We start from the raw sequence: 14,464 nt of genomic DNA, 5'->3' as shown, positions 1-14,464 counted from the left end.
TTTGGTGTCAGGTAGCTCAGTGATAGTTGTCCCAAGCTGCTTCTCTATATTGACCAGTGGAATTTTCTGGTATGAGATTCCCCCACACAAACACACAAACACACACACACACACACACACACACACACACACACACACACACACACACCCTCTAAGACCTCTGAATTCTTGCTGAGGACCCAGATTCTTTGGCTAAGTGAGGTACTCAGATATCTGAGTCTCAGTGAAGAAAATGGATCTCTCCACTGTGCCCATGCTTCAACTGCTCTGTAAAGTCCTGGTAAAGGGGTCTGGTCACCTTTTCTGTGTAGGATGAGGAAGGACCCAGAGTCTTACCCGGGGCGCCTGACATCTAAGCAGAGTATGTACAGGAAAAAGAAAAGAGATCCTGGAAAACACTCCCTCCCCTTGCCTGCTCTTAGCAGCCCATTGTATCCTGGGAAGGAAGATGTAGTTTCCCCCCTCCCCTGCCCCCGTCACACCCAGAGAAGAGCAAGTTCAACTCCTTACTTTTTTATGGTTTATGTCTCCTTTTCAACCAATAATCAGTATAATTTTAAAACTAAAACCTACTGTAGAAAAATAGAATAGAAAAGCCAACCTTGGACTTGGCAGGGAGGGTTGCTGCCAGACAGTACAGCTTAGGTAGAGTGGATTTTCCTTTCTGCTCAACACTAACCAAGGTACAAAGGCTTTGGACAATTCTCACCAGCTCAACCCCTCCCCCGCTTTTTAAGAAGGATTAAAGATAGTTGCCAGAAAATATTGCTTTTGATATGCAGCTGGCCCCAATATAAGGGGGAAAATCAAACAGTAGAGGGTTTGAAAATATAAATGGGTCCCAATCGGAGATTGCTCAAAAGGTTTATAACAACTATGACTGTATATAGATACACATATATCAAAACAAAAAATAAAAGAGATTCCAGAGGGTGAAGTCAGAGAGACCAGGAAAGGGAGAGAAAAGCTCTTCTGTAAAGGGGATTCTAGCCCGGCCACCATGGAAGAGGCCGGTAGCCTATCTATTTCAAAAGACTTGATCCTGTTTCTACTGGTTGGTGGGCTCGTTTGCAGGCAGTAGCCACTACATCCTAGTAGTAAAGGCTGACAAACTGACTCTGAGTCAGGAACTGTTCCTGACCTCCTAGGGCCACCCAGAAAGGTGGATGTACAACACCCAAATAATACAATTTTATAAAATTTCAGTCACCGTCGCAGCCAGCTTGCTTCCAGATGACAACCCAACAGATTTCTGCAAGAGAGCGGGCGTGTTCTGCCAGCCAGGTGGATGCGGTTGGGGTCGTCCAGCACTGAGAGAGAATGTCTTAGCTCCTCTGGATCCAGCCTGCAGGAGTTTGCAGCTCAATTCACCCAAGTTGGCACTGGCAATTTGGTCACACCCCTGGCTGTGGTGAAAGATGAACTCAGCTTCCATCTCAGGCAGGGCCGCAACTACTGCTGCTCCTGACACCGTAGCCTGAACCCTGTTTCACTCGGGCTGGCAGGCCTCCATCTTCTGTCCACATGTCCTGATTCTTATGACACCTGAAAACGACTGATCTGGTCCAACCTGTCCGGTCTGACCTAACAGATATGCTGTTCTGAGAAGTGGAAGACTTACTAGACACTGCTAAGAGCAGCTTTGTTCAAGATAGAATCAGGTATGCCAGGGCCAGAGTTGTCATCTTGGAAAAGACAGCGTGGGGCCAACCCCTCTGTCCTTCAGCTCTTCAGCCCCTCAGCAGAAGAACTTTAGCATAAAGAGCTGAACTGCTGTCATTAACCCAGGTCCTTCACAGGAAGAAGAGCAAAACTATCGCTATTTAAAGGAACGGCCAGTATGCACTGTCCAAAACCAATGTCCACGGAGCCCTCTATAGAGAGAGGAGACTCCACTTCAGCTGGAAAGGAAATCAGAAAGAAACAAATAGCAATCCTGGCCTTACTAGGCTTACTTAAGTAGACCCTAAAACTACCAATGGGTAGTCAGTGTTTTCTACAAAGGGCATCAAGAGGGGGAATTCCCAGGGGTAAAGGGGGTCATCACCAGGTCTTCCTAACCCCTAATGATAAAATTGATATAGGTCCTGTAATTATGGTTGTCCTTTTTTTCATTGGAGAAGCCTTCTTTGGTAGATACCTCACAACACAATGAAGAAAAAACACAGACTCAAACTTTAGTAGAAACCCAACACTTTGTAAAATCTACTAAATAAGCACAGAGAGGGAGAATACATAGGGAGAGACAGATGATAACAGGAAAAGAATAGATGAAACAGTTATAAATATTTTTGTTTCTATTTATTTTCTACAATATATAGTATCATATTTAAATATACATCTTTATATCTGCATTTATTCTAACAAATTGAGTTGCATTATCTTTTCTCTGCTTCCTAGTCTGGTGCTGGCTAAGTTTCTTTTGTTCCTTTTCTCTTGCGTGTTTAAGGTACACTAGTCAGTTAACGAGAATAACTTAGCTGAGTCTAGTAATGGGGAGTTCTCCAAGTTTTCATTTCTTCTTAAATTGTCAAATAAATAAAACACACACACACACACACACACACACACACACACACACACACACACGCAAATATATTTAGTATATACTTTTAAAAACTTAATTTTTAAAAGATTTATTTTTCTAATTTAAAAATTATGTGTATTTGCATTTATACACATTTTATTTTACAGGATCCTATAGTTGAAAGACTTTGACACACTTGGAATTTTTAAAAGAGATATTGGATTTTTAAAGAGAAGCTGAGCTTTTAAAATATTGAAATTTATAAAGACTGAGACTTTTAAAGTACTATATTTTATAGTGCAATATTAATATTAACATAGCATGTTAGGGGACAAATAAGAAAGAAAAGTTTATGGTTTAATAGTAATGTGTTTGCAAGAATGGGTCAATTGTCCAGATTAGCTTTTTTTCTACTGGAATAAAATAGAATCATCATTTTGTAACTGAGAAAATGCCCCCATCAGGTTGGTCCACAGGCAAGACTGATGATTGATGTGGGAGGACCTAGATCACTATTGATGGTGTTAGCCCTGGACAAGTGGTTCTGAGAAAGCAGGCTGAGCAGGCAGAGAGGACCAAGCCAGTAAACGCTCTTCTTCAGTGCTCTCTGTTTAGTTCCTGCTTCCAGATTCCTGCCCTGTTTGAGTTCCTGCCTTGCCTTCCCATTGCATGGGCAATGACTGCCAAGTGCAATCCAAATCAACCCTTTCCTCTCCAATGGTGTTTATCACAGCAAGAAAATTCTAATTAGAATATTATATCATGTTCAATCTGTTGTTTTGAAATGTTTGTTGTGGTATCTGAGCTTTTAAAATGAACACTTGATAACATTTCTATCAAAGTCCCCAAAAGAATTTTAAGAACTTTGTAGAAATATCTACATCACTTGCAAAATAATAAAAGATATTAAATAGGTCTATGTTTTAAGAACAGCAACAGGAAGATATTTACTTACTAGATATTAACTCTTGTATTAAGTGGTAATGTTTATGGTGTTTTAATATGGCTAGAAAATAAAATTGTTAAAGTAGTGAAGTGCCATTACGTATGTATTAATGAACCTGACAACTGTGTACATTTTCTCAAAGGTAAGTAGGAAAGGTATGGTTTAAGCAGTAGATGGTGCCTTGGTGGATTAGAGCCAAATAATACCACAAAGTCATACTGTGCAACAGATCTCACGCTTGAGGTCTATTAGGCAAAGGTAGGTAGGTATGCAGAGGCTGCCTCTAAGAAAGGGTGTCAAGGAAAAGAGGGTGTCTTATAAAGGGACACATGTGCATAGGGAGAATATGTCAACGTGAAGGTGTTCCATTCTGGCAGCTGCTGCTGCTGTGGCCTGCTGTAGCTAGGGTACTTATAGTGGGCTTCGGAATGGGGTTTCCCAACTGAAGGGGAATTATTAGACATGCCACATTGGAAAATTGGGTTACCATTAATAATATAAAATGCTATAAGTACATATTACACACCAACATATACAATATGTGTTATTATATGTAAAATATAACATAATATAAAACATATATAATATAAATTATTTTATAGCCGCCAGTAGACAGGGATTGACAGAGGACATGAAGAGAGAAAGCAAAATGGAATGACATCAGCAGCCTCAAAGTGTCCTTTCCTAGAACACCAAAAGCAACAACCTCTCCTAGGGTCCGAGGTTGTATTGCAGGCTCTAAAGGCCTGGGTTTTTATAGGGTTGGGAAGGTTATGGGACAGAGTGGTCAACCTGGTGGAAAATTTCAATGGCCTACGTTCTATTTTGCTGTGGTTTGGGGGGTCAGAATGGCTTATATTTGCAGCTCCTTTGAGTTGAGGGGTTTTCCAGGTTTTCACCACCTGGGTTTGAGCTTTCAGGTTTGAGACATTTGACCTTCAGTCACCACCAGTACTTAATTTGCATGAACGATGGTCCTGATTATCATCTCTGTGGAGAGAGCTGGAGAGGCTTGGGCTAGTAAGTGCTATTTGTGCATACTGCTAGCTCCTTTAGTCAATAAGAAGGCACACTTTTTGTTGAGGTATACCCTTCCTCCCCGAATTGGAGCCATTTTGCTCCATGTCTGCCAGCGATTTCATAGTGTTGCTGTAATATGCCTGCCAATCATTGACACAGAAAAATAACTGGACTCAGAGGAGGGTCATATGGACCACATACCTACTGTTCTGCATGTTCTGTAGAAGGTTTGTTAAGAGATCCCAGAAAGCTTTATGTAGGGCACATCAAATGAAGGGCATTATGAATTGTTATGTCTAAAATGGCTTGAGTCAGAGCTGACCACCAGGCAGCACTTCCTGCACCTGCTTATGAACTTATTGAGGGTTTTTTGTTTGTTTGTTTACAATCTGACAGAAAAATATGTTCATGGCAGAACCTCAGTGCTGTCTGAGCTATGGCCCTGATCAATCAGTATTAGGGTATGGATTCAATAAACCAGCCCTGTCTGAGATGTGTGCTTGTGTGTTTTGTGGAGTAACTCTTGAACCCCAACATTTGGTGCGTTGACTGGGAAGCTCCTTACCCTTGCGAACCCCTCAGTTACTGACAGTTAACACCCCCAAGCCAGCTAGGCCCTCCATAAGGAGGTAAATTGGGTTTTATTGTTGTTTGTTTGTTTGAACCTGAATGGTTATCTTTTCTTGGCTTTGTCTTGTTTCTGGTACTTTTTGGGGGACACAAGAATATATATGAAAATAGATGCAGAAATTCTTTGAGTCTGAGTCTGAGGTTTTTTTTTATCTGTTGTAATTTTGTTTTCCTTTTCTTTTTTCTTTTTAGTATGTCAAATATATTACTGTGTCAATTATGGTAATGATGCCAGGAGTAAAACTAAGAAATTTGTTAATTTAAAAAAATTTTAGAAGTTGGTACTATTAAAAAGGTTAAGAATCACTGGTTCTTGAAATTCCCCCTCCTGTCAGTTTACCTGAGTTCCAGGAAGGCTCCATCAGCTCCCCCTCCTTTCAGCCCAACGAGCTGAACAGATAAGAGCTTTCTCAGACAAGATCAGAAAAGTTTTCTTTCTGAAGTATGTTTATGGGTTTAAATGGTTTATTTTGGTACTAGAAGACCTTCAATTCAATGTAATTTTTAAGATTCAAACCTAACACGGCTTGATAGTAAACTTGAATGTGATCAAATCTGTTAATATGTTCAGAAATATATTTGAACTCGTGCTAACTACTGGTGCAGTTAATTGTAAGACTGAATTTTATTTAGTCTCTTGTTTTATGTTTGTAAGGTACAATTTAGACTAAAAAACTAAGAACATCCAAAGGCAGGTACTAGCCCTCAATCCAGTCAGAGATCTGTTAAATATAGTATCTAATATGTTTAACTTACCTTGACAGACAGAGATTCCCAAATCCTAACAGTGCCCTGCACCAAGATCTCCAAGAAAATATGGGTATGACAACAACATACACCACCAGGACAATCAAAACAGACACCACTGGGCATAACTGCCCCAATGTCTTGCCTGCTGCCAGGGCCTGGACAAACAGAGGACACCCGGAGAATTGATTGTCACGTGTCGCTTAAGTCAAAGTGTGGTCAGTCTCTGCCATGTTTTTCCTCCACAGGTTCTGATGGTCAAAGACTGCCTTTGCTCTCGGTGCCATGGAGACACAGGAGCCTGGGACAACTGCCTAGGTAATAAACTATGGACCAGTCTGTGTCATTTGAATTGATAAATATGCCACTTAGATTACAATTTATCCTCTGATAGGTCTCTGATCATATTGATGGCTAATTGTAACTTGACAGCTAGAGAACAAAAGTCAACTAGCTCCTTAACACAAGGTAATCTACCTCTGTGTTAGTTCATTAGTCAATTCATTAGTTAGTTAAAACTACCAAGTCTCTTATTAAAAAGGGCAAACATGTGTGTCTTGCTCACGGGCTTCATATTAGATGACTGCTCTCAATAATCAATCGCCTGTGTTTCATAATAAATATTGAATGAAAAAAGTATAAAGTGCAGAATTTATTTAAAGTCTGAGCGAAAACGTTTATTAGTTTAGAAAAATGTTTGAGATTGAAAAACGAAAGTGATAAATATTAGAGGATATAAAAAATTGGGTGATGATAGGAAAACGATTAAGAAATAAAAATGCTTCAGAAGAAAGATGTTTAAATTGGCATATACAAGTTGTAAATGTTAGAGAGTCTAAGAAGATATTTAAGGTTGGAGGGTCTAAGAAGGTGTTTTCAGGTACAAAATGCAAGTTATAGAGGTATAAGAAAATGGTTTAAGATATATATTTATTTTTCATATATATATGAAAATACTTCACCATCCTCCATTGCAATTTTTATTCTAAGATTTCAAAGTTCAGAATTTTAACATTAATAAGCTAATGAAGTACTGGCCGCTTGCAGTTCAGTCACAAGCTCAAGATTTTAAGTTCCATTTGGTGTCTTTTAAATATAGATTTATCTTATATATTTATGTCAAAATCATCACTGTTCAATCTGCATATCTAGCCCTCTGGACTGAGAAAAGAGTGTTCTGTGCCTTTTAACCCAAACCTATAGTTTTTACTAGGTCTGAAAGTCTACTCCTGTTGTCTTACATACACCTATTAACCACTTTTTCTAAAATATAGATTTTAATATAATGGTACATCCTTTTGTAAACTAAAGTTCACATAAGCTTCAGGCCATCAGAAAGTCATAATATTTGGATCCACTTGCCACAGATCAAATGGATTCTAGATAAACACATCTGCCTGTTCTTAGAAGTGGGATTGTTCTTGGGATTTCTTACTTCCCCGATTACTAGACAATTTTAACTTTTGTCTCCAGTCTACATTTGTTTTAGCTGATTTTTCATCTGGCTGGTAGACTCCATCCAGGGATCATCTGTGGAGCTGCTGAACTCTGACTTGCGGAAGGTTGACGTTAGCCAGTCCAGTCGATATTCTTGCTCCCTGGCTCTCAGCTTGATCAGCTAACCAGATGCATCTGATAAATGCCCCACTGCCCAGCCTTTGACTAGCATTTCAGCCTTCCTGGGCCCCTTTGACAATGTCCTAATTTCATCAGGAACCAGTTACAGAAGAAAAATATGATGTTCATTGTCCTACCTTCCAGGCTGAAATGATAAGTCAAAAAGAAAACTCCCACACTGAGAAGGACCTCACTCCGAGATCTTAATCAACCCAGTGGCTATGAAAATAGATGGAATCCAATCCTGGATTCATCACTCTCATCTGAAGTTCACCCCCTGGAAACATCAGGACCTGTCAGACGATACCCATTAGACCCATTAAAATCAGACTGGCAAAGGACTCTGGACACTAGTTTTCAATTTTATTTTGCCTTGGGCTGCTGAGGAACATGCTCCAATACAACACATACAAACTTTGGTTAGAACTACAGATGGGAGCCTAATTACTAATATCACTGCCTATGATTCCTCCACCTTGATGTTTGACTTCTGTGAATTGTTTGGGCCCAAATGGAATATATGCCCAAAGACTGTAGACATGTATGTTCTCTAGGTCTTTTGGATGTGGGGTCCAGAGTATGGAAAAACAGCTTAGCCACCCTTCAGATATATGCCTGTCCTTCAAATGGAAACTCTGATTGTGGGGGTCAAGATATGTACTTGTTTTTTACTACATGGGGCTGTGAAACAGCTACCTGGGTAACTAATAAGAATAATGATATTTAGATACAGAGAGTTGAGAACCATTCTGGAAAACTGGGGAAAAAATCAGTCCCATTCATAAGTAATGTACTGGATACAGGAACACTTAGATACTCTCTCTGCCTTTATGTATTGGTAAGACCTCTGAGATGATGTTCACCATTCAGAAATTCCAGGTTTCTGGATTAACAGCATCTTAGACATCATTGGTTCCAACAAAGTGTTAAACTGGCTCCCTGACCTAGGAAGGATGACCTCAAAGCAAAAGCTAACCAGCCAGCAAACTTTTTCTGCCACTACACTGCTGACAGGCCTCTCCTAAAACCTGGTCATCTTTCCCTCTACCCCAAGAGTTTTTCTTTCCCCCTTAGGAACTGAGGAAACTGAGATTCCTTAAGGTCATTATTATATACTTATCAGTTCTTTAATTCTACCAATCCTGACATAACTTCTCACTGCTGTCTCTGTCTGTATGCAAGACCCCCATACTATGCAGTAATTGCAAGTACCCTAACATTTGGGAATCCAAGCTCTTCTATCCAAAACTTAACTATAGAGGAAACAGGTACACAAATAGAACAACTATGCTCTTGGCTGTGTGATCCCACCTAGATTAAAGGACAAGACCTCTGCTTATATGCAGGCTCATATGAGATGTGAGAGTCTCAGTACCTCCAACATTGTAAGTAACAATTCACCTACAGATATTAACTGCAGGAGTTTCTCATTATTTAGCACCTCCCAAAGGCACTTGGTTTGCTTGTGCCATGGGACTAACTTCCTGTCTCAGTCCCTTTGTCCTCATTGAAACTTCTGACCTTTGCTTACTTGAACATCTATTTCTTCAGGTACACTTATTCTGGAAGAGGTGAGGAACACCTGGGACTTCTACACAAATCCAGGATGGTTAGGGCAGCTCCAATACTAGGGCCCCCTCCTAGTAGGCATGGACATGGCAGGGTGGCCAGCATGGGAACAGAAATGCTTATTAAGGGAGATCAGAATTACAAATATATAAGTCAACATATTGATCAAGATTTGTCAAAATTAGAAAAATCAGTTAGTCATTTAACTTCTCTTGATTCGTTAGCTGAAGTTGTGTTACAAAACAGAAGAGGGTTTGACCTTCTCTCCATGCAACCAGGATGCTTATAGATGATGAACCTGTTTCTATGATAACCATTCAGGCATAATTAATGAAAGCCTTAATTTAGTCAAACAAAGAATGAGAGAGAGAGAGAGAGAGAGAGAGAGAGAGAGAGAGAGAGAATACCAACAAAATATTGACAAATGAAGATATAAAATTTGGAACCACTCAAATAGGGGAATGTTAAAGTCTGTCCCACCCTCAGCATAGCTGTAGCTATTTTGCTTCATACCTGCCAGTTATTTCATATTGCTGCTGTAATATACCTGCCAGTCACTGATACAAAAAAATAACTTGACTCAGAGCAGGGTCATGCTGACTCACATACCCTGTTATGTTCTGTATGACATTTGTTAATGTTAAGAAATTCCAGAAAGCTTTACATAGGATACATCAAAGTAAAGATCAATATGAAATGTTATGTCTAAAATGGCTCGAGTCAAAGCTGACCACCAGGAAGCACTTTCTGAACCTGTGTATGAACTCACTGTAGTGTGTATTGAGTAATCCATCCATGTATGGCTGAGGCTGGTGTTTGTATGGTTTTGGGGGCCACTCTTGGATCCCAAAAGTTTTAGCACCAACATTTCAATTTGAAGTTGTAATTTATCTGTTTCTGTTTGTGGTGAAATGGAGTGGAAGACCCAGAAACAGTAAAATTAGTCATTTAAAAATTACCAAATTATAAAAACAAGTTGTCAGAAAAATGAAAATTTTTATTATTTCATCTAGTCTATGAAGGCATGTTAACTTTTTCCACTCTTAAGTAATATGAAAAATAAATATATGCTAATATATTCAAGCTTAAAATATTCTCATGATGAAAAGAAATCAACAGTAGATTGAATAGAAAATAAGACACAATTGCTATCTATAAAATGTTAAGGATATAGTCAAGGCTCTAAAAAATATCAAGACTTCAAGAACTAAGAGGAAAGCAACCTGAGCTGACCATTGAAAGGGGAAGCACTGTATTGGTTTGGACAATAGAGAGAGACCATTCACCAGATAGTCAAAGCATAAAACAAAGTATAAACCCAGCAAATTTTAGAGATCGAGACTACTTTGTGCTGATAAAGTTGAAGTTGGACTCATATATCTAGTTTTTTATTGATTAATTTTGGTCTTTGAAAAATCAAACATATATATACTGTTTTCTAGATATCTTATTTCTCTACTTGCTTGTCTAATTTCCATCCTTATACACTCCATCCCTCTCACCTCTTCTATTTCCTTTCTTAAACTTTTTATTTTGTTTTGTGACTCATCTTTATTTGTATGTTGTAAGAGTTAACAAATTGAAAAGTAAAGATTGACAATAGACATTCCCCATATTATCTCAGTATATTATATTTCTGTAAGAGTGTGTGTGTGTGTGTGTGTGTGCGCGCGCGCGCGCGCGCACACACGCATTTTGTATATACGCCAGTAGGTTCAGAGGCCAGAAGAAGATGTTGGGTGTCTTGATCTATCAATTTTGTCTTTATTCCTTTGAGACATGGACTTTCATTGAGCATAGAGCTTAGCTCTGACTTATCTCTCTACTTCTACTTCTGGGCTTACAGACAGGCATGATGTCATACCTAGCTTTTTCATGTGGATACTTAGGATGGATTGGAACTTAAGGTTTTTATACTTGTTCATCAAGTATTTCTCATTGAGCCTTCTCCTAAGTGTTGTTGTAAAAATATAAAGAATAAAAAAAGTATGGTTGTCTTTTATCCCTTCTAGGTCTATACTACAGTGCCCCAAGATATCTGCTAGATATCTTTCCAGAAGCACACATTCCAATTCTGTGGCAGCCCAGACTAGCTGCCCCACAATCCATTACACTTAAATCTACACATGAAAGAACACACAACATAATAACCTTAGATCCAATTGATAAGATATAATTCCCCACCTAAACATACAAAGCCGAGTACCATCTATCCCTTAAGAACATTAATAACAACCTGTAAATACACAGAGCAGAATCTTAATGTCACCTGCCTTGGCTTCTCACCCTCTCCCTCTTCTGTCTCTTTCCCTCTTCGTTCCAGTCTCCTCTTCTTCCCCCAAACTTCTCTCCTGCCCATCCTTCCATCTCACCCAATGACAGGCATCCTTTTATCCTTTACCTGTCTTTCACCTGCATTTTACAAATTCAATGGAGAGAAGGCTCTGGTGAAGTCACCTAAGTCCTGAGTAGTGACTGTCCTTGGAGCAGTGAAATTAGCATCAAAATACAGATAACTCCAGGGCAAACAACAACATTTCCCCCTTTTTGTCCAGTTAAAAGGTCTTTTCACTTATATATATAAATTGAGTACAATTTATAAAACATATGATACACTCAACACCCAGTCCATCAATTTTGTCCATTACCTAAAGCACCTTGTCACCTATCCTAAAAGACTATGATTCTATACCTGACTTATATCCTGGTTTGAGATCGTACACCATCTGAAAAACCATCCTTTCAAATTTATTATCTTTCTCAATGCTAAACAGCTTGGGTTGTCTATGAGACTACCAGTCTTCAACCACATCAGAAATCTTTGAATGATCAAATATCTATACACATAGGACATCTAACACGACTTCCAGAACTGAGAGGTTGTAGAGACAAATCTCCACTAGCACAGTCCCCTGTTCGCAACATGTGAGCGCAAGTCTTCAGCCTTCGGGGCCAAAATCAGCTGACAGGCTCTTGAAATGCAGATTTTGAAAGGCTGATCACCCTATCTTGGCAGAGTTTGTCAGTCAACTATTCTGCATAATTTGTCCTTTTCTAGACACTATTAGTCTACAGATGAAACAGGCAGTTTTGTCCAGTGGCTGTCTAGCCACAAAGTATTGCCTCATCTGGATGTAGAGATGTTCAAGTTCTTCATTAAATCAGCCAAAGGGGAACTGTTAGGAGCAGATATGTCTCAACAAAAGATAAATAACTTTTAATCTCAATTTTTGTGCATTTCTGACATTTTTGAAAACCATCTATCTATGTAAGACAATCTGGACTGCTGTCTTTACATCTTAATATTATCTTGAAAGTACTCTCACAAAGTCGGAGCCATGAATTTGCTATTTGGCCCTTAACCCACATGTGTAATCAACTCAGAAGTTTGTAATGACATCCATAGAAGGACTGGCTCTAAACCTTGTACTTTTAAACTTTTTTGACAAATAAATTCTATATCAAAGCAATGAAATGATTTTAACTTAGTTACCAAATGAGAGTATGACTGTACAACTCAATCTAGCTAATTCCTCCCTGTTAAATTACAACCAATTTTAAATACCTCATAAAAACAACTTTAGAATAACTGCTTTCAGCCCCCCAAAAGTCCAGGGAATTGGGGCGACGACTCCTCTATAACTTCTTCAAGCTGTACAAGGGTGTTGAGATATCCTTGGGTGTAGAGGGTAGGAAGAATGAAGGAAATGCTGTAGCAGATGTGTTCTGACTGGACCCAGCTGAAAGTCCTTGAGACCAGGAATCTAAGTAGGCACACTCCGCAAAATACAACAATCAAGACAAATGTTTAGAATCAAAATCTCTTTTTGTTTGATTCTCCTGAATCAATTTCTTCAGGCGGTCTACCTCTATCAAATCTGATCAGTGTGACTCTGTGAGGTTTCCAGAGCCTAATCACACTTTTTAAAAACACAAAGACAAAATCTTTCTCCCAAAATACTGTGTTCCTTAGTCTGTAACCAGAAAAGCGTGTATCTTGCATTCTCTCCCAGAGTAATAATATAACCATAAAACTCAAATTCACACCCATTATGAAGATTAAACAATTTTTTTAAAAAAGGAAGTAAGCTAAACAATGAGCCTGAGAGGCTTTGAAACCTGAGATTTCCTAAGCAGAACTCCAATGACTCGGGCTCTAAGATCACTAATTGATAAATGGGACCTCATGAAATTAGAAAGCTTCTGTAAGGCAAAGGACGTAGTCAAAAGGACAAATTGACAGCCTACAGGTTGTGAGACAATCTTCACTAACCCCACATCCAATAGAGGGCTAATATCCAAAATATGTAAAGGACTCAAGAGGCCAACCACCAAGGAACCAAACAACCCAATCAAAAAATGGGGTATAGAGTTAAACAGATGTCACAACAAGGGGATCTCGAATAGCTAAGAAGCACCTAAAGAAATGTTCAAAGTCCTTAGTGATCAAGGGAATGCAAATCAAAATGAACGTGAGATTCCACTTTATACCAATCAGAATGGCTCAGATAAAAAATTCAGGTGACAGCCCCTGTTGGCGAGGATGTGGAGAGAGAGGAACATTCCTCCATTGCTGGTGGGATTGCAATAATTACATTATTTTTATACAGCACATTTTCATTATCTAATTGTCTGTTGATGGACATCTAGAATGGTTTCATTTCCTTGCTATTGTGAATACTGTAGTAATAAGCAGAGAATACAGATACTTCTGTGGTAGGGTATCAATTCTCTTTTATAAAGGCTGGGAAGCTAGAAAGGACACCATGAGGAGGGAACAAATGTGTTAAGGAAGGGGGTTGGATGCATAAGGCACACAAGTGACATAGAATGAAAAAGGCAAGTGGGGGTTAGGAAGGTATGAAAAAGAAAGAAAGTGGAGGTGAAATGGGGAAAGGAAATTTTGTTCAAAACTGATCATAACATAACCTATTATTTTGTTTGCTAATGAAAATAAATTTAAAACCGGTAGGGTTGGCTATTTTGTAACAAGAAGCAGAGTAAATGATCAGTAAGAACTCAGCAAATCTCAGAATCTGCTGTCTTTTATTAATCCTTAGAAAGGTCCCTATAAATGCCTGAGCTGAAATCTAATGGTTATACAGACAGGACCACAGTTCCACCTGTGAGGATGGATGCCTGTGTCTTAACACTCTTCTCCAATGTTCTGCTGGCATAGTTAGAACTCCTAGCGGGTAAATGCTTCTGTTCCCTGACAGGGGATTCACCTGTATGCTAGACTTTTAGGATTTGGATGGTTATTTTAACAAGATTTCCAGATAGAAAGCGAGTAGAGCAAAGACTTTATCCCTGAACCGCCAGTGGTTTAAGTTACAGGAGAAAGTTAATTAAGAGCTCCTCTTTCCCCCATGGGTTTCTCTGTGAGCTTAGGAAAAATGAGTTATCTA

The sequence above is a fragment of the Rattus rattus genome, chromosome 4, assembly GCF_011064425.1.
Source record: "Rattus rattus isolate New Zealand chromosome 4, Rrattus_CSIRO_v1, whole genome shotgun sequence".
In the NCBI taxonomy this organism is placed as follows: Eukaryota; Metazoa; Chordata; class Mammalia; order Rodentia; family Muridae; genus Rattus; species Rattus rattus.
This window is presented reverse-complemented; position numbering follows the sequence as displayed.